Below are 22335 nucleotides of genomic sequence, written 5' to 3' on the forward strand. Positions count from 1 at the left end.
GTAATCGCTTGTTCTTTTTCCATATAAGATTTGTGAATGCGCTGGATTTATACTCACTGGTACAAGTTGCCTTTGATTTTTTAATGAATTATTATTACAATAATTATTATTTTTAATGAATATAGTGACAATTTTTGCTATTTTTATTTTGGTTCATTCCAAAAAAACAAATCTCTAAAAACATTGCAACATTCATCGCAGCTTTTAACAATTTATGTCTGTTAGTTGTATAGGAGTAGTTGCTTAACTTAGAAAACCTTAATGATGCCTTTAGAAACTCCCAAAACATAACGATATTGTCTCTTGAACAGTTTGATCCTGGCTGTAAATGCTCAGATCTGACACTGAACACACAGAAACACTGATCATAGATATTTTCTTCTCATTTTATCCACGACCACTGCGTCCAACCTTACCTCAGACGCTTCAGCGGTCCGCTCCTAACCTTGAATAACGCTGCTCTGGTTGCCGACAGTGTAAGCTCAACTTTAGCTGAAACTGTTTTACTTGTTTAAACACAACTGTTCACTAATCTTTTCATGCAACAAACAGATAAAAACTCCCTGTCCAATTTATGCTTTTGTCACATTATCCAGTGCATAGTGATGGAATGTAATCTCCACATAATCCGTTTCCACAACAGATAATCTGGATTTCAGAGTTCATCCTCATTTCACAATATTGCAGGAGATCTTATTGAATAGAATTTCTCACCCTGGCAGCGTTGTTTGTTGTCTTGCTCTACCCACTGAGCCACAATGAGCGGCTTTCATAATGATTTCACTGAGAGTATATTCTTGTCTGTGGTTTCTGTGGTTGTGGGGGAGAGCAGAGTGATAGCATCAGTCGTAATGACACAGTATTGTTGTTTTGCTGCCTACCCAGGTGCCTGAAAAGAGAGCTGGATTTGAATGAGAATATTCATGAAGCAGAGAGACACACACACTGGATCAAGGTTGTCTGTTCGCCGCGGCGCCCGGTTCCACCTGTAATTTTCATCACAAAGAGGGAAATAAATCATAGACCAGCAGAACAATGGCACGCGTATGAGCTTGTATACATACGTGCATACACTATGTACCTTCATGTTTAAGCGTGAAAGTGCACCTGAGTGTGCATTTGTCTCCGTGTGTGTGTGTGTTTGTGTGGGACACTTATGCATCCATCTGCATCTCCTGCCATAGATATTCAAATGGCTCCATGTGAAAAATTGAATCGAGAGGCTGTTGAAGTGCTGGCTCTTCTTTCTCTCTCCGGCCGAGACACGGTGCCCGAATGGCCTTTGATATGGTAATGAAAGCTCACCGCAGGGGCCCTAAGGGCCAGATGCATGCTGGGATATATCCCAGGTGTCTGTCAGACTGTGTGGTCTATCTGGTTACAGAAGACAGTTTGCTTCCCATCCAGAAGAGCAGAGCTTGTTACCTCTGCCGCTGAGGTCGCGCTATATTTTCAGTCCCATTTGTTTGATATATCAAAAAGAAATTCTGTCTGCACTTTTTTGTGTGGATCCAGACTTTTTTAGAATCATTTCTAACCACATGAGAAAAGACAGTCTTGATTTATGTCACTGTTTTCTCATGTACTACTTCACTTCACTGTATGTTGATGCAGTTCCAGATCTAGGTCCAGGTCACTGCACCTAAAATTTCTTCCTATTTGTGATTATTTAGTGACGACCCCTCAAATTAAATTATTAGTCTATAATAAGCATGGCTGTGTATGTGCTCATGTGTGTGCGAGTGTGTTTAATTTAATTTAATTTAATTCAAAGTTCCTTTTTGTTTAAAAATATAAACAAGGCATAAAACCAGATAACAGATGTGACAGGGGAGACCAAGGTGCCATCAACCTCCCTTCATAGCCTCACTGGAGAGTGGCAGTGGACCGTGGAGGTATTTAAAAGACTTTTCCACCATGATCATTATTTTCACCAGAGTGAAACACAGTGAAATATCGGTTGTCAGCTCTTTCACTTCAACACTGTGGTTGTGTTTTGCGAAGACACTGATTGAGATCATCCATCAATCTTTTCTTGTTTCTCCATCTTTGTGGCAACACATAACCCAACTGTGATTTATCAGTTACTTAAGATGTTGAATTACAACATATTCCACTGACAGCTGGTATAATGGCAAGTCTGGTCAGGAGTGATTGCAAAAAAAAACTAATTTAATACATCAAATTAAAAACAAAAGCCACAAAATAGCCATAAGGAATTGAGTAAACACAGATAATGATCCAGCATTTAGAGATAAGTCCAGATGAGTCTGTTTTTGCTTGGTTACAGACAATAGGATATCAGTTAAATCTGCAATAGAACTGGGACAGTAGTGGTTGCTACTAGCAACAGTATGCTCAACTGAAACCAACTGTTGGTGGCAGATATCATAGATCAGGGTGGATGCTACAATACTCAACAACAGTTACTTTAAACAGTGAAAATGATCTGTCTTTAACCTTGAACAGGTGGTTTGAGTCACTGAAACTTAAACAAACCTTAACTATTTTGCTGTGTATGAGGACTTGTTGCTTCATAAGCTGATGAGTGACACCACAGAGGCCACATGTTTCTCTGTGGTTTGTGATTTCCCTCCTAATATTAGCGGCTCACGTAGTAAAATCAGAGGAGAGACAGCTGGAGGCGAACCGTCTGCCCAACTCTGCCGCTTTATTAGAAATCAATGGCAAAATGAATGTTGACGTAACTCATTTAAAATGCTCCGTGTACCCCCTTTAAGAACACTTAGAGAAGGAAAGTGTGTTTTCCTCGTTATCCCAAGTTTGTCAGTACAGCTTAGCGTCTCCGTGTTCAGCCGAGCCTGCTTTGTACCTGGGCTAGATTCGCCTCTGTGTGCTGTACTTAAAGCACACATCGTTCTGACTGCGAGCTACATTTCAGCAGACTGGCAGGCTGCTTACAGGGGCTGTGGACGCCCGCTGGGCTTTCTGGCAAGCAGCATGGCACTACAGACAGCTGGCATACAAGGCTCGCACCCCCTCTCCATTTTCCCCAGGTGCTAAATGGGCTGTTAGGTACAGTTGAGGTCATCCAGAAAAAAAAAAAAAAAAAATGAAAGCCCAGAATTGCAATACACCTCGACGGTGTGGATCTCTTGTTCTGTCGGACAGAACAAACTCCCGAGAGGCTCCACTCGAGCAAAACAAGGTGCTGCAGTGTGTAGCGACAACAAGGCATCAAGCCTGGTATTATGCACCTGTAGGCTCAGTCTAATGTGAATACCAAGCTGTAATTTAGAGCGGAGGACACACTGCAACACTGTTGTCTGTACACATCATTGAGCAAATGGCCTGATACTCTTAAATGGCCCGTCTCATTAACTACTTCTCACGCCTGATTAGCCAGTGGCATCTTGGTATGATAGTAGGCGGCTGGTGTTGTCCACTCACTCGTTAACATAAACAATATCAGCAAATGTAGAGGAAGATCAGGACGCCTGTGTGTATATGTGTGTGTTTTGAGTCATTCTTGACTTTGGAAAACAGTAGTTTGGCAAAAGAAAAGTCTCAACTCAAGATCTTTAGAATGAAGTTTCGGGTTTTGGATATTTTACTCTCCTACCTGTCCAAAGACATGCAGGTCGGGGTAACTGGCGACTCTAAGTCGCCTGTAGGTGTGAATGTGAGCGCGAATGGTTATTTGTCTCTATATGTTGGCCCTGTGATGGCCCAGTCCCTCAATGATTATTTAAGGATAAGTGGTATAGCTAATCAATGGATATTTTACTTAGAATTGAATTTTAAATATAGTACAGCTTCAAAGAAGAGTTGGGACATGCTGATACAGAATATGTGAAGCTGTCAGAAAGGATGCAATAACAAGATTTTTCCAACTTTATAGCTACTTAAGATGAAAGTCTAGGAGAGTTAAAAATAAATCTTTTTCTTAACAACACATAACAAATATCAAAAGAAGCAGAGAAAGACAGAGAGAGGGAAAACATACATAATGTGCATGTTTCTGCAAATTGCTTGGCTGTTATTTGTGTGTTATTGCTTTGTTTTTCTTCCTCTTCACATCTGCCTTCCCAAAGCCCCTTCTCCTCCCGGTGATAGTAACAGCAGCGCCACACACTGCGTGGCATCTGCAGCTAAAGGTTTCTGTTAGCTGGGAGGCTGAGCTGCTCGTCTGTGGACACTGACAGGCAGGCTCGGAGACGCTTTTACCCAGGCACATCGCTCCCCGGGTGGGCACGCAGAGGTCTGTCAGGGACCGCAGGCTCAGCCATAATTACCCCCACCCACCTCAGCGACCATTACAAGCTCCCCAGAATATCTTCCTCCCTCCATGGGGTTAGCAGAATGCATCACAGGCCTGGCTGATGTGCGCTGCAGTCCTGCAGCTGACAGACAGAGCTAATGTGCAATGGTGGACTGATCTGTTTATACAGCTGTGGTGTGGGTGTGTGCGCAGGCGGCGTGCAGAGAGGTGCCTGTGGGAATGCAGAATGCATGAACATGTATAATCACATACATTTCAGTCACGTCCTTCATGAACATTTACAGAAATACATATAAACCTGCAGAGAAATAAACAGACTCCATAAATAAATTGTGTCTTTGTAAAGAAAGTCCTGCAAATATACTGTAGCACTGGAACCAATTGTCGATTATTCAACATGTCAGTTGACATTTTAGTGATTGAGGAATTGCTTCAGTCATTTATCAGACATATATCCCAATCGCTGGCGCTGGTTCCAGTCTCTATGAAGATTTGCTGCCTTTCTGTTATTCATGTCATTATGAATTGCCTAGACTTATGATGATGGTCATTTTTTTAAAAACATTTTACACACAAATAAATATTCTAAATATAAAACAACAGATTAATCAGTAAAGAAAATAAAACAACAGAATAGCGTTGTTCGATTCCGATGTGAAAGTAGCAGTTTATGTTGCTTCTATCGTTCAAGTTAACCACATTGTTGTTCCTGTAACCATGACAACAAAGATCGTCTAATGTTGAGGAAGTACTTATATCAACCCAAATCAGGATCTTTTCCTAAACCTAACCAAGCCATGACTGTTATTATAGTAACCATGGCAACGATGGTAGGTACACCACTCTTGGTAGAGTCTATGTGTTTATTATTGTAACCATGACAACCGAGGTCCAGTACAGCTGCCACTATAGGGGCGCTATTTCTGGAGACACTCCCATGGATTGTATCAGAGGGTTAAAAATCAATCTGTATGGTTGTTCAGGTTGGAGGAGTTGGTTTTTAGTTTAGTTAATTTATTTGAAATCTGTGCGTGGACAACACGTAGCCAGAGTAGACGGTTCAAAACAGTTTAAGATGATAAAGTTAAGTGCTTATCTTTAGCAGGCAAGATCAGAGAAACTGAAACACACTCAGAGAAACACACACGGAGACGTCTCCTCACAGCAGCACATTCTTTGTTCGACAGAAACAGGCGAAGGTGAATATCAGACAGTTTTCCTCCCACTCATTGGTGACAGCCTCAAGTTTCATTGTACCCACTACACTCAGCAAATAGCACAGCTCGGCTCGGCTGCAGTACCTCAAATACAAACTGTACTGGCACAGGAAAATAACAAAACACTGAAATTATACTCGACCTGGTTGCCTGCTCACAAAAAGACACAGTATATCTCTACGGTTTGAGCATATATCAATGAAATCTGCACAGCTCTGAAAGGAAAGAGATATTCTTCATTTTCAAAAAAAAAGCATAGACTTTTCTTTAGTGAAAAATAAAGAAAAAAATAAACTGAACAGGAAAGTTTTAACACTTGAATAGAATCAGTCCTCTGCAATTTTAGAGGTATTGAATTGTAAAAGTGGCATTTCTTACATCATGTGTCTGGATAGTTATTATTCCAGATGCATCTGATGATCCACCACTGCCAAACAACATTATGATTTCTGTTACCTTCACAGAGTAGACGGCAGGTCGGGTGATTGCAAATGGTAAAATTTAAATTTTTGACATTAAACAGTTGCTTTTTATCCAGAGACTCTTCCGGTGACCAAAACAGCAATGAAAACAATGAAGCATCAAGCTGATGATAAAGGTAACAAAACATCTCTGTTGCCAGACGGCTGTGTGACAGACAAAGCCTGAAAACACAAACTTTATTCCACAGACAACATGCAGAAACTTCTCCAACACAAACAACACAGCAGAGTGGGATCTGGCTTTACGGTTCATTATTACATTTACAGTTCGATCGTTCAGTTGATGCTCCAGACTGAACTGAATGCAAAAGGAGAAAAAGCATCAGTTCCCATACGGCCTGCATTTCATGCCTGCAGTATCTAAAGCTTCAGCACAGCTCTAGAAAAACCTGCTGAGAGCCACCGGGACTCAAAGGTCATGGACGATATCGTACTGTGTGGCTTGTCTCCTTTAGCACTCGTCACTGCGTGTGTGCGAAACTTTTGTTGTCTGCTACAGATAAAGAATCAGTTTAACTGTTCACAACTGCTGCCAAAGCTGCTGGACTGGATTTATTGGAAGGCAGAAGGAATCAGTAATGGTGGTGGGAGGTAGTTAAAATTTATGCATTTAAAAATAAAATAGAAACACAAAATTATATTATGGTCAATTTTGTGATAGTTATTTTCCTTAACGTTAACTGCCATGACATTATTACTTGAATAGTGTTACTAACAGACAAGTCAAGATGACTAAAACAATGTATTTAACATTAGAGTTAAGATTTGGTCATAGACATTATGTAATGATTTTACTAAAACACCAGATGTAATGTTGACAGCTAAAAAACTCAATGATAAAGTCCTCAAAATAGCTTTCTCTGGAGCTTTCAACCATGTCAGACAGTTTTCTTCAGGGAATAAATTTGCTCTGTTATAACGGCTCTGTTGTCTTACAATTTAAGCATGACAGTTATTTATTGGCCTTGGAAACAATATTTTGACAATATAATCCAAGATCTTTCAACAATATCATGTGGCTTATTCAGTCGTCATGGAAATGGATCTGGTTGAATGCTCCTGAAAAAACTTGACTTTGAACATGGTTATTTCTAAGGCCAAGAATGAACCTCAATGCTCAATTTAAAAAATAAAAGTGAAACACATCATATGAGGCATATTGAAGCCTCAGACTCATTATATTTTTAACACATTCCTCCTTCTTTTACTTTAAATTAACATTTTGAGTTGTTTGCGTTCAAGACTCTCTGCAACATGTCTGCAACATGTATGAACAGTGATAAACTCATTATTAGAAATTAGATCTTTTTAGCTTTGATTAGCGATCAACAGAACTGCATTGATTGATGAGATAATTGTGCAAATGATTTAGAATTAATTTTCCTCTGTGTTGTTGTTTACTCACATTTATAGTCGCAGCAGCAAATCTGACTCCTCTCATTTGTTCAGTTGCTACTCACCATTGGGTTGTTCCATGTGCATATAATGGACTATTTAATTCATATTACAGTTGTTTGTCTTCCTCCTGTTGGCTAATGTAGCTGTTCTCAGTCACAGCATGAGTTGTGTGGTGAGCAATTAGCAGGGATTAATCCCCCCCTTCATCATATCACTGTTAGCTCCTGTGTTTCTGTGCTGATCACAAACAGTAGGGAATGATTTTCTATGCTGATGATAACTGAGTCGCTCGCCATGGTGGGTCGAATTTGATCCACTATTATAAGTATTATAAAATGAAGCAGGTTGATCCGGAGTAGAAAGGGGAACCAACACAACCCTCAACAATACCTGTAACTGTTCACTTAAAGTGCTTTGTGAGGCATTTGAAGTAAATCAGAACATCAGAAAATGTGCTTTCCTGTGGCTCAATGTCTAGACATATCATTTAGAAGAAGGGGTATGGCATCATATGGCAAATTTTTAGACATTTCATAAGCAAATAAGCAGTCAATGCCATGACTGAGCTCTACAATGGAACTGCACTGAACCAATGACAGCCTCATTAAAACGGATTCAGACAGCCAGGGTTTCACGTCACAAACCTAAGGAACCAATTCTGTCAACTTGTGGGGATGAGGGCGGGGAAAAATAAACCAAAACCTTGTCAGTACAGAGAGCAAAAGTTAGCATGAGCACAACCACTAACACTGTGTCCGCAAATGCCAGATTTTAGTGGCTTTATTGGACAGGACAGTGAAGGCAGACAAGTAATGCAGGGACAGAGAGCATGGGAATGACATGCCGCAAGAAGTCAAACCCACCGGGAATTGAACCGCTGACTCTGCTCAGAAAATGTGCACTCGCAAGTGCCTTAACCACTCAGATATCTGGTTATATCAATCATGTTAGGAGTTTGATTATCAGGAAACCTCACACACTGCATGGCAACAAATGTTATTTATGTAACATCAGAATATTCACACACATATGAACACTAGCCGGATGTCATCAAACGCACCACTAGTCTCAGTCACGGTGACTAAATTACTACTAAAACTTAACACTTAAACACTTGCCTGTTGTTTCCGTTATGTTGAAGGTTTCATTTGATTTTCTGTTAACTGACACAGTTTTAACCCTCCCTCATTTTTAACATAAACTGTAAACCGGCGTGAGTTGGCAGTGTCGCCAAACGGCTGGTTACAGTGAATTCCAACTACACTGTAAAACAGCCATTTCATATAGGCCTAATAATGTTTAAATTTACATATGAGTTGATTTAATATTGAAAACAACACAAATACAATACTCTCTAGTAGGATTTGTGGTCACTCAAAGCCAGTTTGAGAAACACTAAATTTAAACCTAACCTATTTACTTGCGGACAGCTAGGGGTTTCTTGTGGACCACTGCTGGACCACACTTTAAGAAAGGCTGCTCTAACAATAACCGTCTTGATACACACTGGTCTTTCACCTGCCAACAAGCACAAGCAGTGATGATGCGAAACCATGTTAAGAGACATGGTGGAACAGGAGCTGACCTAAAGTGGATATAAATTCAGCTTCTATCTAATCCTATTTTAGCTTCTTGTGAACACCACTGATGAGAGTATAGCATTGTCTTTTGTGTATTTTTGGCTTCATTAGAGAGTTCACGGTGAGCCAAGAAAGACCAGGAGAAGGAAAGTGATGAGAATCTCATGGTTTTCTTGGCCCACTAAGCAATCACGACACAACATAATGGTACAAATTTTTAAAGAAAGTTTAATGTACCAGACATTATTACACTTCAATCACCGCTACTGCTGTTCCCAAGCAGTTTTGCTCTTTTAAAAGTGCTCTCCAGGCAAACAACCCGGTGCACAAATAATGTTTTCGATTGAGCAATCTCCCATAGGTCTGACCTTGGCTGCTTTTATCAGGTGATGAATACTTTGAAAAGATTGCATTGTTTTCCAGACCACTGCCACTGCTTTTAAGCCGGCCCCCAAACACTGCAATCTTCTCTACCTTAAAGCAAAAAAAAAAAAGGAAAAGATAAAAGATAATACCTGATTGTAGATTTCTGGAAATTGATCATTTCATCCTGGTATGGAAAAAGAGGGAAAAAAAGATATGAACGCTGATAGAATTTTATCTGTTGTCTCTCAAAGGACATCTAAGACAGGACCACCTTGAAATCTCAGGTCTTGACAGAGTTTGCCTGTGCTTTGTAGATGCTGAGACATATCAGAGGGGGAATAATTAAATTGTCTGTGTTTTGATAATACTTATAAACATCCAGTGTCTAACACGCACCCACCATGAAATGAGAGTGACGCTGCGTGTATTGGATGAATACCTGTCTTCTAGGTGTCTGTCACAAGTGGATGATCGCCAATCAATTAGAAAATGCTGTGATGGAAAGTTAATTAGAGCATTCACTGCAATGGAAATAGAAGGTTGTGGAGATGCTTCTTGTTTATCTGGCACCGTAATACCATGAAAAAAATTGAATTACTTACTTTTGAATGTGTGGAAAAGGCATCTCCTCTGGTGAGGTACTGGCTCACAGACGTTCAAAGGAGTCAGGGTGAGAGCTGCACAACCTCAACAATATAAACTTTTCATTTTACAGTGTGTGAATGTTTTGGCGCATCTGGTCTTCTGTTGGATAAAAGTGAGTAATCATCTGACTGACACACGGTGTATAGTGTATAAGGCAAGTGTTTCAAGGGTAACCAAGATCAACATAGTCATTGATTCAATAGACAAGTCCTTCATAGTTAAGTTCATTATATCTACATTTTAAAGGTGTGTTTAGACTGAAGTGAAACTGTTTAATGCACAATTTGAAATTGCAAACTTAAAAATCCGTAGTAGAAATCTGAATTTTGGAAAAAGTGTATATGCTCAAATAAGGTGGTTTTTCAGACTATTTGACAAAACAAGATTTAGCAAAATTGAAAGGGAAACACTTTTTTTCCCCATTGAAGTTGTGTTGCCGGCCGTATCATGCCCCAGAGAGCCAGAGGCTGGAAATCTGTCGTCATGTTTAATTGGATCGATATTGGCGAGAGGAGAAAACCCAGCTTGATTAACATAACATCACTTAACGGAAACACAGAACATTCACAATTGTGTTGTTGACTTTTTTTTTTTTAAATGGCTTCTATGTTGCGAAATGGAAACCCAGCTACTGTTGCTGTGTACACAGACATACTGTAGGGTCCATCACAGCAAAAATCACAAAGCAGAAAAAAAACATCTGGATGTTTGCTTTCAAATTAAGCATTAAGTGTAAAAAAAACAAAAAACAAACTCTTAACATCTCAGGCATAGGAAGAGACTGTTTGTAAAAAGAATCCACTATGAAAAACATATGAGACAAGTTCTCAATAAGGACCGAACCCACAAAGAAACTGTCTGAGGTCAGATAACACAGTGAGGCTGCCAGGAGCCACAGTCCATATAACCTGCAACTCCTGAGTCTGCTTAAGGAAACAGATGACACAGGAACTGTGGACAGCCTCAGTTATTCAACATGTTTCATCCCAAACTAGATGTAGTTGCCCAGAAAATGTGATGCCCTTTTTTGTGACTAAAGGTGATGAATCATTGAACAAAATAATTTTTCAGGTGAACAGAGAAGACAGATAAGGCTGTTCATTCGATGCAATTGCAATAATCTATTCTTATGTAACAAATGTGTTGTCGAGCTTTTCCTCAAATTGCCAGAGCTGCCAACGGGTTACATCAGAATGAGTGGTATTCCCACTCAGTGTAGTGGATCATTAGTCTAATATTTCAATCTTTAGATTATCAGAAGTTGCTGTCTGTGCCGTGTTAAAACATCAGCATCAGTAAACATCTCTGAAAATCATTCATTTTATTGTTCAAAGTTCACAACGTGTTTGCAGCTGCTCCTCCACCTTCACCCCTCCTCGGCCGGGGTCGCAGCACATTACTCAGGCTGTAAATCCTCAGCACCTTGTCCAGACGCTTTTCTCCTGGCGAGCGCTGGCCGCAAGCACGCGCCGTCTCATTAGCATTGGCTCGGTTTCCTCAGATTAGCCATAATTAAACTGTGAAATTGGAGCCGTTACCTTAAGTCAGGACATGGCGAGGACACCATGAGCTTGGTGACAGCGCCGGGCGGGACGCTGGAGGGGGGAGGAGAGGGGGAGAAGAAGGGCAACGCTGCCATCCTGGCTCACTGCCACCGGTCCTCCCCTCTGCTTTCAGTGAAACAGACGGCCAGTTCATGAAATGGGGATTCCCAGTGAGTGGCCGGGTCCAGGATGAAGTTTCAGCATTATTTCTGACCTTTTTACTGCAGCCAGGGGAAGTCAGTTACACTTACTATTGATACAGTTACACATATACACATAGTGACCAGTACAAACTGTTGTACTCTGCCAAGTACTGTTGGCTTTGTCTGGCATTGTTTGACCAGGAAAGACTCAGAGGAGCCAAATCAGTGCAAGATTTTAGGTTAAGTTAAAACTCACTTGTGTTGTTTCTTAATCACATTAACTTAATATTTTGTTGCATGAAAACTTTTCTGTCCATGTTTTTTTTAGAGATTATCTTGTCTGAGATTATCTCTATCCACATTTATAAAAAGTTAATACAAGGCTCTGACAAAAACAACATAGACCAATGTCTTAGTTTTGCAAGTAGTTGGACTTACGAAAAGTAGAATGGTTAAAATTGGTTCAGCACTGACGTGATATCGTCACTTTTATGAGTCAAAGACTGGATCATTTGCTTTCCCTGATGCATTTCAGCAGCATCTTTCATTATAGCCTCCATTTTCTAATACAGACTTCCTGTTAAAGCCTTTTGGTCCAAAGCCAAACCCAATATAACTGTAATGATGTCATCAGAGTTATTTTCTCAGACTTCATGAAGCTACTTGAGAGTCACAAAGGACAAATTATACAACTGACTGATTTGTTCTCTTTGTCCAGGAGACTTTTATTCGATCCAGAGTTTTACACCCAAATAAGACGGAGTTGCACCTTTTCTTTAACAGTTTCCTAAATTATTCAGATGTATTCACTGTTGATGTCGACATGTTTAATCGAAATCGTTCCATCTTGACTTTTACTTGTAGAAACAAACCCGAGTATTAGTGATTTCTGTTCATCTTCATTGATTTCACGTCAGTCTGATACAGTGTCGGTGCTCAGGAATACAAGGCACCTGTAAACTAAAAACAACTGAAAACATCCCAAACAAATTAAGGTTTCATACGTCAAGCAGTGCCAGGCTTCTCAGAATCAATGCTCCTCACTTTTGCTATCAGAGCGACAGACTGCTGGATTAAAGGGAGGATTAAGTCGTGTTAATTCTGCATTTAGTCGGTTGATTGGTTGTTTTCTTTGTTTTTTCTTTTCCCCTCTTGTTTCATTGTCATTGCTTCCCAGTCATCCAGCACTTATTTGCTTACAAGTCACATCCTTACTTTATGATGCAATTTCCATGTAACAAACATCCATTCGACAGTCACTGTATTTCTGTGTTGCAGAAACTCTTCCTCTGCACGTTCTCTTTGAACACACATATACAGTACACACAGTACCTCTGACTTCCTTTATGTCACACACTTTTTTTGCACCAGCCTCCTGCCGGCTGAGGTTTGATGTGAGTTTGTGTCACTGTTTATCGTCCTGTGTGTCTTTCTGTTTTCTTCTCTCTGGATTTTGTGTCTCATCTCAACAGTTTATTTTCTTCTTTTACTTTTTACGGAACATTTTGTATATGAAAATATTTCATAATTATTACTGAAGTGTAGATAGAGGGTGTTTGATTAGACAACTGCGACTGTATATGTTGATCTTAACAGGTTTCAGTTGATTACATCTCTTACCTATACCTACATCCAGAGACCTGGATGGCTGAGAATCCACACTGATGTTTTATTGATAGTGTCTACACTTTTTTAACCTCCAGCATGTTTAGCATCCTGCTTCACATTCATATACAAGCACAGATTTTCCCCTGTTGATGGCTGCTGAATAACATCATTAAAAAATAAATGAATGCACATTTTGATGCTAAAATCATTTGTTTTTTGTATTGTGATGCAGACATCTACTGATCTCATTGCCATTCAGAAATCAAGGGACACAGTATTAAAAAGAAAACAAACTAATATGAAGTATGGAAATTTGTCCCCCTCAATAATTGTTATTGATTAAAAGCATTATCAGTTTCCTCCTAAAGCTAAAACTAGGTCAATTTGTGTGTGTTACTGTCAGTGTTACCAACTCCAAAACAGGCAAGAGCACAGCGCTGATGTCAGCCACCAGCAGTGAACACAAGTGTTTTCTTTTCTCATTATTGCACATGTTAAATGTGAAGCATGTGCCAGGTGTCTGCGCAAACAGGAGCCTGAGTCAACCATGAGGCGATTGGTCATATTCAGACGGCCATTTACATAAGGAACCAGGCCAACAGTATATATATATATATATATATATATATATATATGTATATATAATGAAGCAAAATGATTAAAGATGTGAGTTAGTTTCATGTAGTTTAGCAGCGAGGTCTACTTCTGACTGTTTCTGTGCCAGGCGAGGAGGATGAGTGAGTTTCTGCTCACCAGAGAAATGCCTGGCGGCCATGTTTAGGCAGGAGGCCGTCCCGCTGGAGCTGCACATTTAAGGGGCGGGTGAGATGGAGTGGGAGGTGAGAGGGGAGTATGAGGTGGGGGGAATTCAGGCCCAGGGGGTTGTTGTCATGACGATGACATGGGTCTGGACCGATGGGGTGCAGCTAATGATGAATAATTATGCAAGGTTTTTTTTTCTTTTTTAATATTGTTGTTCTTTTTTTTTTTACCCCCTCCTGTTGTGAAAATTGTGACCTCGCCCCTGATTTCCTGGTGTTCGGGAAAACAAGAAATGACTTTGATGAATGGAGACTAAATGGTGTTGCAGAGAATCCTGTTCTCCGCAGAAACAACACTCCCCTTAGGCAGGGTCGCTGCCATTTTGTAATACGTGCTCTCCGGGTCATATGTATTTAATATTCCATGCCTGGCTGTTTGCAGCCTTGCCAACTGCAGCTAATGGCAACGTGCTAGCTTGTGCACGGTGCATTAATGCCGGTGCCGCGCTCCGCTGATGAATTTAAACACACATTACAGCAGGGAGGTTGTAGTTAACAGGTATTAAACCAAACAGGATGCCCACATTCAGATCGTAATCAGTCAGCTAATGAAGATGAGCTCAAACCTGAAGGCCACACCAGCTAACGCAACTGCAGGAGTGGCGGATAAAAGAAAGCAACGCATCTGTTCTACCTGAAGTGTTATATATCGATTTAAAATCTTTGAAATAATGGATTTTTTTCTCCTTGTGTGCGTGTGTGTGTGTGTGTGTGTGTGCGTCCGTGCTTTCTTGTATTCCTCCACTTGAGGACCCAGTGTTCTCATAAGATTTGAAATAGGACATTTTGATGCCACTCATTCCTTGAAAGGTTCTTTGAATCACTGGGATGTGGATTAAAGAGGCACTTTGCCCAAATTACAAAACAAGTATATCTCACTTCCCTCGTGTGGTATCTTGCCATGTGCCTGTGTCTTAAAATATTTGTCTCTTACATTTCTGAGTGCTAGAAACACACAGTTCCCACAATGTTCTTTTCATTTCATTTCATTTTCATTCTTTTTACTGAGGAATTAGTCCCAATCTTTGTAATTTGGGTGAACCAGCCCTTTCAATATGTCTTGCCTACCCTATGTGTAGAACAACCTCATTGGTTCCTACTGATGTAAATCTTTTAAAAACAGATTTACAATTTGGACACATATTCTTTTAGCAAACAGTTCTCAAACATGAGGGAATTTGTCAGGGACTATTTTTAGCTGTGGATTAATCCACATTTGGTTCTCTGGTGACTGTTTCTGGCAGCAGAACAGTGTACTTGGGATTGAGTCAAAATAAACTACAGTGTTTGTGTGTGTGTTCATGGTAATGAAGGAACATGTCACTCAGTGAAACGGTGTGGCTCATAAATGTAATTTTTGGACAATAATGGAGTTGTATGGCAGAGAGGATGATTATAACCAATGTCATAAAACACACAGACATTACCTGTAGAACCTAAAAATATTTTCTGTTCTCTATATTGCAATCTCTTCTTACCTTTGCTTTTATTTTTGCTGTACAGTACAACTGCAGTGAAACCACAGTGTTAGTTGACTGAAACATTTGACAACAATTGAAAGAGACCGTCCTCCTGTAAGAAACGAGCCCATAGGTCGTCTGTGCAGCAGGAGCCCATAGTTTAGTTTTGTTGCTAGGCGACATCGTGTGGCTGTTGTAATTATGACAGGAGCAAAGGGAAAAGTGCGGTGACGTAGTGTAAAGAGAGACAAAGTCCACGTCAGCAGGAGGTTGTGGTGGATGGATGGGTCAATAAAACACAGGAAGAGCGGTGTTTGATTCCCATGTGAAAGCAGCAGTTTATGTTGTTTCTATTGTCCATGACCGTTCGACAAAGTTAACCACGTTGTTATTATTGTAACCGTGACAACCAATATCATCTATTGTTGAGGAAGTACTTATTTTAACCCAAATCACCATCTTTTCCTAAACCTAACCAAGCCATGACCGTTATTGTAGAATCCATGGCAACGAAGGTAGCTACACCAATAGTTGCCTGTTGCTATTGGATGGATTTTGTTGGAGATTTTGTAAAGAAGTTTATTGTACAAAAATTCCTGTATGGTTTTTTTTTTTTTTTAAATGAAAAACAGAAAATAATGACGCCAAGTTGTATGTGACAGCTTTAGGCTTTACACATCCAGCTCCCTCTCTTTCACTCTCTGTATCCCTTCAAACAAATGCTGGTGTGAAGCCATGAACATCCTTTTTTGGTTGCTGCTCATTTAACCTCAAGGTTTTGCTTCCTTTCAGCTCAAAGCGCTCCCTGAAAGAACATCCAAGCCGTTCCCCTTTCACCGTCATTCTTGCGTTTTTTTTTCTTTTTCTTTTTCTTTTTTTTTTTTTTTTTTTTTTGATACTGTCTTGATGCCGCTGAGCTCAATTTTGAAAAGGAAAACATGTACAGGAAAACATGCCCCACATCAATACACACATAGACACATGATAAGTCCACAAACATAGAAAACACACACTCGACTGCACAGTCATACACACACATATTCACCCCTACTACACACTTCCTAATCAACTCCTAACCCACACATGACTTGTTCAAAAAATACTGCCTCGTACACGCAATCAGCCTCACACACACACACACACACACACACATATACACACACTCACGCACTGACATGGCAGGCAGCAGGCGGACGTGTGGGTGATTGAATGTGAGAGAGAGGCGAGACGACAAGCGTAGCATTCACCTTGATCAACAGCCTTTTCTTGGCTTTAAAGCACCGCGCGTGCTAGTGCTGCTGCTCTATTTTAACAAGCTAATCTGGGAAAAGCGTCAACACACTGTAACTTACACACACACACTCACACACACACATACATGCATACACAATATTTCTGCAAGAGTTTGGAGGCTCTGTGCATGTAGGTTCGTGCATTAATGTGTTGGTTCGTCTGTTTGTGTGCGGAGGAGGGTCACTGACACGTCTCCTTTGTGGTTGGGTGCATTAGAAGCAGATTAAGAGCTGATCAGACAAACATCTGATAATGATATTGGATTCTCTCCAGTTTTATGTTAATTACACTGTACGGACGAGTGGCCATCATGGTCAGAAGTCTGGTTTGGAGATGATAATGTGTCCTCCTCTTGTCAAATCAACACTGAGGTCGCTGAGTCTTGTATTATGTGTCATTTGTTGATGCACTTTTAGTTGAAAAGAATATGAAGACAGCCTCGCTGCTTTATTTATTTACTTGGTGTAATCGTGGTTTATGTCTAATGCCCTATAAGCAGATCAGATAAAAGCCGATTGTACATGTAACCTGGTTGTAGACTCATTCAAGCCAAAAAATGAAAAGGTGTATGCGCACCCATCTCTCCAAGATATATAAATTATCTTTACACCTCCCAAGTGTGACTACATATTTTTGAAATTATTCACTTCCTGATTGGGTCTCATTAGTCATGATGTATCCTTCCCTGATTCGTTAATCTTTTATCACACGACCCTTTTCTGGAAGAAAACAAACGGCATCAGTATCGGCTACCAGTGGTGATTTTCTGTAACTAAGCAACCAGCAGCCAAAGAGTAGACAATCTATCTCCTGTTTACACCTGCATGTCCAGGTTATTTCTGATATGGAGCTAAAACACTCATCTTGAAGTTTTAAAATGTAGTTTCAAAATGGAAACATATTCATGTGGATGTAGCCTGAGCTGTTTAGAGCTTACTATTTCAGCCATTATCAAACAGCTTCAGGTGCATTACCGCCTCCACCTCCACCTCACACCGAGATGGATGCAATCAGATCTGTGATTAGTATAGATGGACTAATGTGACTAATGTAGATGGATATATGTGGCGACTTGGTCAAGGTTCAAAGTCATCAACACTTACTCTTGTAATGAGTAGACACTAAATAAGTAATACAAGGATACAACTTAGGAATAAACCAACTTTATAAACTGTCAAGGACTGTACACAAGAACCCTACCAAGAACGTCCTAAATGTTCTTATATAAAAAGCTCCTTGAGAGCACTTTTATAGCCGTGACAGTAACCCTCCTAGTTGGCTTCAGGCCTGTATCTGTGCAGCACGGTGTTGTCTGTGTTGTCTATTAGATATTTATTTGTCAAAGGGAGGAAAGAAAACAATCCACTGGGACTCACAAGCAGATGTAAAAATGGCTCTAATGACGTGAGAAAAGTCATTGTTATCACCCTCAGTCTGCATCGCTTAGGAAAATAAACCTCAATTTATTTGGCAGAGCTCTGAGGCATCCTCCTCAGAGCAGAGAAGATGGCTGATAAAGGTGATGGCTGAAAGGGATCCATTCATCCTTCTCTCCTTCATTCTCTTCCTCCATCCAAGCAACCTGCTACGGACGAGACTCCATTTGATTTTTGAGGAGGCAGGGAAACAGACAAAAGCCAGCTCTTTCAAAATGTCACTGCTTTCTCAACCAGGTGGCGGACACACTCAGCACTGGTCAGATTGAGATGTTGAAAAATGAAAAGTCTGGAGGTCTTCTGCTGTATCGCCCTGTGACTGAAAATAACAGATATCTGTGAGATGTCATTTGTGATTTCTGCATCAATGTCTGATAGGAAACATTACAACTATAATATGAAATCATTTTCTTTTTGCAGTGTTCTAATATGTATTATAGAAGCAGATGCATCACTTCCACCTGTTTTTCCTGCAGCTGATTTGTGTTAGAAATGTTTATCACATGCTGTGACACACAAACAAACTGTGTTTTAAAAATGATTCAGTGCAGTGCAGAGTTGGGTCATGTGTAAAGACTTGTTTGTAGTCACCCGTTCCCTCTTTGTCCTCCAACCAAAATGATAAAAAAAAGATCATTTGCCACTCTCTCCCAAAGCTCCAAAAACAATATTTTCTGATCTTCCAACTCTACGGCCTGCTCATGTTTCAGAAAGTTAAAACTTAGGGGTCGGGGAAAATGGATGTCAAGTAAAATTACACCATCAAAGTCAAAAATTATTGAACCAAACAACCCCCTGGCTGAATGCTCTTTTTTTTTTTATTTGCTGTAAACTGTAGCTGATTTTGCACTTTTCAGAATGCAACTTGTTTGCGGACACATGTTAGGCTCGAGCAATTGGACGAATATATCGGCTTTTGGCGATTGGCAAAAGAGTCAATCACGGGTTGGTTTTGTGGATTGATTTTTTTGAGCAATTTTGGTTCTGTCTGCTTGAGAATTGAACTTGGTAAAAACTGAACCTGTAAAGTGCAATTCAAAGCGTGCGCTAATAGGAACTGGCAGTTGGAGTTGGTTCTTGTGGCACTGATTTCCATATTTTACAAAACAGGCCAGTGACCAAATGACAATGAAGTTGTCTTTAGTCATTGTCTGAATGATTGGTGCTAAAAAGCAACATCATTAATTCATAAACCACTTTTGAATAAAAGACCAAAAACATTATGTGCAATTGTGGAGCCTGATCATTTAATAGCACATCGATGTCCTCCCCACCTATCTGTTCACTTGGACACTGAGAGCAGAGGCGTCCTTCAGTAGAACCTTCTTCTGGTAGTGTTGGACAGCTGTTCAGCCTCTTTGCAGCTTATTACTTATCAAAGATCTGAAGGTGATTTATTGAGTTAACCTGAAGAAGACTAAGCTATAGGCTGTGATGTTTCAGTAACATTAGACATTCGCATTAAAGACCGCAGATGACAGAGGGTAAGGTGAAGGCAAACTGATTCAAACAGAATACAAACGCCTGCGAGAACATATTGGCAATCGCCTGTTGTTGGACTGACGGTGGCCGGTTGGGAAATTTTAACACATCATGTACGATGTGGTTCCGGTGCAATCTCTCTTGTTCTCTCCCTCTCTCCTAACTAAACACAAGCTTATCTTTATTTGCTCTTTGTTTCATTAAGGCTACTTACTACATACTTTATTACAATTCATGATTTAGCGACCCACTAGCAGCTCCATAGTCGATTCAGGTCAATTACAGTTTGATGTGAATGGGACAGGGTGTCGATGAGGTCCTGTCAGATGTGTATTTTATCATAATTGATCCATGGAAGACATTTTACCGCAGTTTAACAATGTCTTTCAACCTTCACCCTTTGCTGCTGAACATAGACATATTATATTTAAATGAAAAAGCAGCGCTGTTGTTTTCTGGAGAAGACGAGCACAATTCTTCGCACAAGAGGTCAGGAAAACATCGCCACGACTGGCTGGCGTTTCTCTAGCGAGACCGGACTGCATTTACTTAATGGTCGGGGACAACAGTCGGTACACGGTGTCTTTAAGCTCTCAGGGTGTAATTGGGCTGGTGAGATGGAGCTCACAGACTCAGAGCGGCTGCTGGTGATGCAGCTCTGGTTGAGACTGTCAGGAGAATTGTTTCATGCTCTTCTCTCTGACTGCAGAGGGAAGACAGTTACATCGGCCTCCACAGTCAAGCCATTTTCCAGCTTGTGAGGTGAGCTTAGCTATAGGTACAAGACAGGGTGTGTGCGTGCGTATGTGTGTGTGTGTGTGCAGTGTACAGTCTGTGCCATAGAAACAGAACATAGAAGAGGAAAGGTATAGGCATCAAATGTGTGTTTATGTGGGGCACAGGACGTGTGGTAGAAAAAGAAAAGTAGAATATACTGTATGTATTTGCGTGTGTGTGTGTGTTTGTGTGTGTGTTTTATGCAAATGTTTTGTGTTTGAACTGAGGAAATCTGTGTCACCAGTGTCTTTATACAGTATATATCTGAGTACAGGTGTACACTCACTGTGTGTTTCCTTTGTTTCTAAGTATGAGTGGGATCATTGGAGATACCCAGACTCCATGGTCAACGTTCTTTAAGCTACAATGGTAAAAAGCTGGTTTTCTTTGTATGGCTATTAGCAGTAAAATGTTCTCAGGGATTCAAAATAAAAGTACTCATATTAAAAAGGAATATATAATGTAGCCTGTGCTGAACATTATTCATCACCAGTTGTGGAGGGTTTTCATGTTTTCAGATCAGTTAAAGAAGGAAGAATAAGATAAGAAAACAGGAGGGGAAAAAAGGGAAAGAATGATGGAGAGAGGAAGAAAAGCACGGTGACCCTGAGAGTTCAACGTCCTGCAACTTAAGAAAACACATAGAAATGTACGAAACATATTACAAACAAATTTAGAAACAAGTGTTTCCAGGGGAACCAAAACAGTGATGAACCTGGCTGGAACGCCCTTGTTGTTCGATGCTTTGTGACTTTTGCAGTTAACAGCATTAAACAAGTGTGCATGGATGTTTATAATTATTATACATCTATTATAATACGTCCATCCAAGTGCGTCGCAGCCGGGTACATCACTTTTTTGTGTCCCCCTAGAAACCCTTGTGTTGTGAGTATTTGCAGCATGTTTGTGTATTTGGTTGTGTTGTCAAATTGATGGAGATGTTTTCTGAATTTATTTGCATGTTGCACTGCGTTGAGCTCTCAGGGTCGCTGAAACAAAGGAAAAGAGAAAGAATAGGAAAACATAGAAGAACTAAAGAAAGAAACAAAAGATTGAAATATGGAAACAAGGAAAAGAGGATGGCAAAGGACAGAGGTCCAGATGTAAAGTATGATGGAAGTATGGACGTAAAGAAAGTAAGATAATTGTAGTTATCTTTTATAATCTTGTCTCGTGTTTTGTGAGTAAAATCTGAAACAAAATAGCCAGAAAAATAACCCACAGATGTGATAGTAACCACACAGACAGCCCTGAAAAATGATTTTATAAGGATATTTTATAAACTTAAAAAAAGGGCAATGTGTTTTGCTTAGCACTGGCAACAAGGCCAGCACTTCAATGAAAAGAGAACATCAGTTATGCCTGATTAATCATGGTCATTTTTTATGACTGTTAATCTAGCAGTTACCAGCACCTCCCTCTCTCTGTGCAAAAACTCCCTCTTCTTTCTGACTGAAGAATACTACGTCTTTTATTATCTTGGTTATCTTGTCTCATACAGTCCAATTAGCTCTGCAGACTTTCCGTTGCAGTTTGTCCACTATAATGCAAACTGCATGAAATTCCTTGTCACAGTCCGTTTGTCAGTCAGCCCAGATGTTATGCTTGCTTACTGTATGTTGAAGATTTATGTCCCAGGGGGCATCGGGGCCGAGGGGCTACCATATCATGCGGATGATGGCTCTTTTGTCTTGGGTGCCATCCCAGAAGACAAGACGAGCGGGGGCAGGACGGTGGGTCACAGGAATCCAAAATATGTTGCACCGCACAAAGGACATCAGTTTGGTGGGTCTTGGGCTGAATGAGCTGTCGTTTCGGTGAAAAACAAGACAGAGAGCCT

At 40.3% G+C, this 22335-nt stretch overlaps 1 protein-coding gene across 1 annotated transcript in view; it reads left to right on the top strand.

The window, feature by feature from the left end:
* Window positions 1-22335, top strand: part of LOC130179228 (receptor-type tyrosine-protein phosphatase N2-like) — a 231040-nt gene that overhangs the window by 138082 nt on the left and 70623 nt on the right. The window lies entirely within an intron of this gene.

This window comes from Seriola aureovittata, chromosome 12 (assembly GCF_021018895.1).
Source record: "Seriola aureovittata isolate HTS-2021-v1 ecotype China chromosome 12, ASM2101889v1, whole genome shotgun sequence".
Taxonomy (NCBI): domain Eukaryota; kingdom Metazoa; phylum Chordata; class Actinopteri; order Carangiformes; family Carangidae; genus Seriola; species Seriola aureovittata.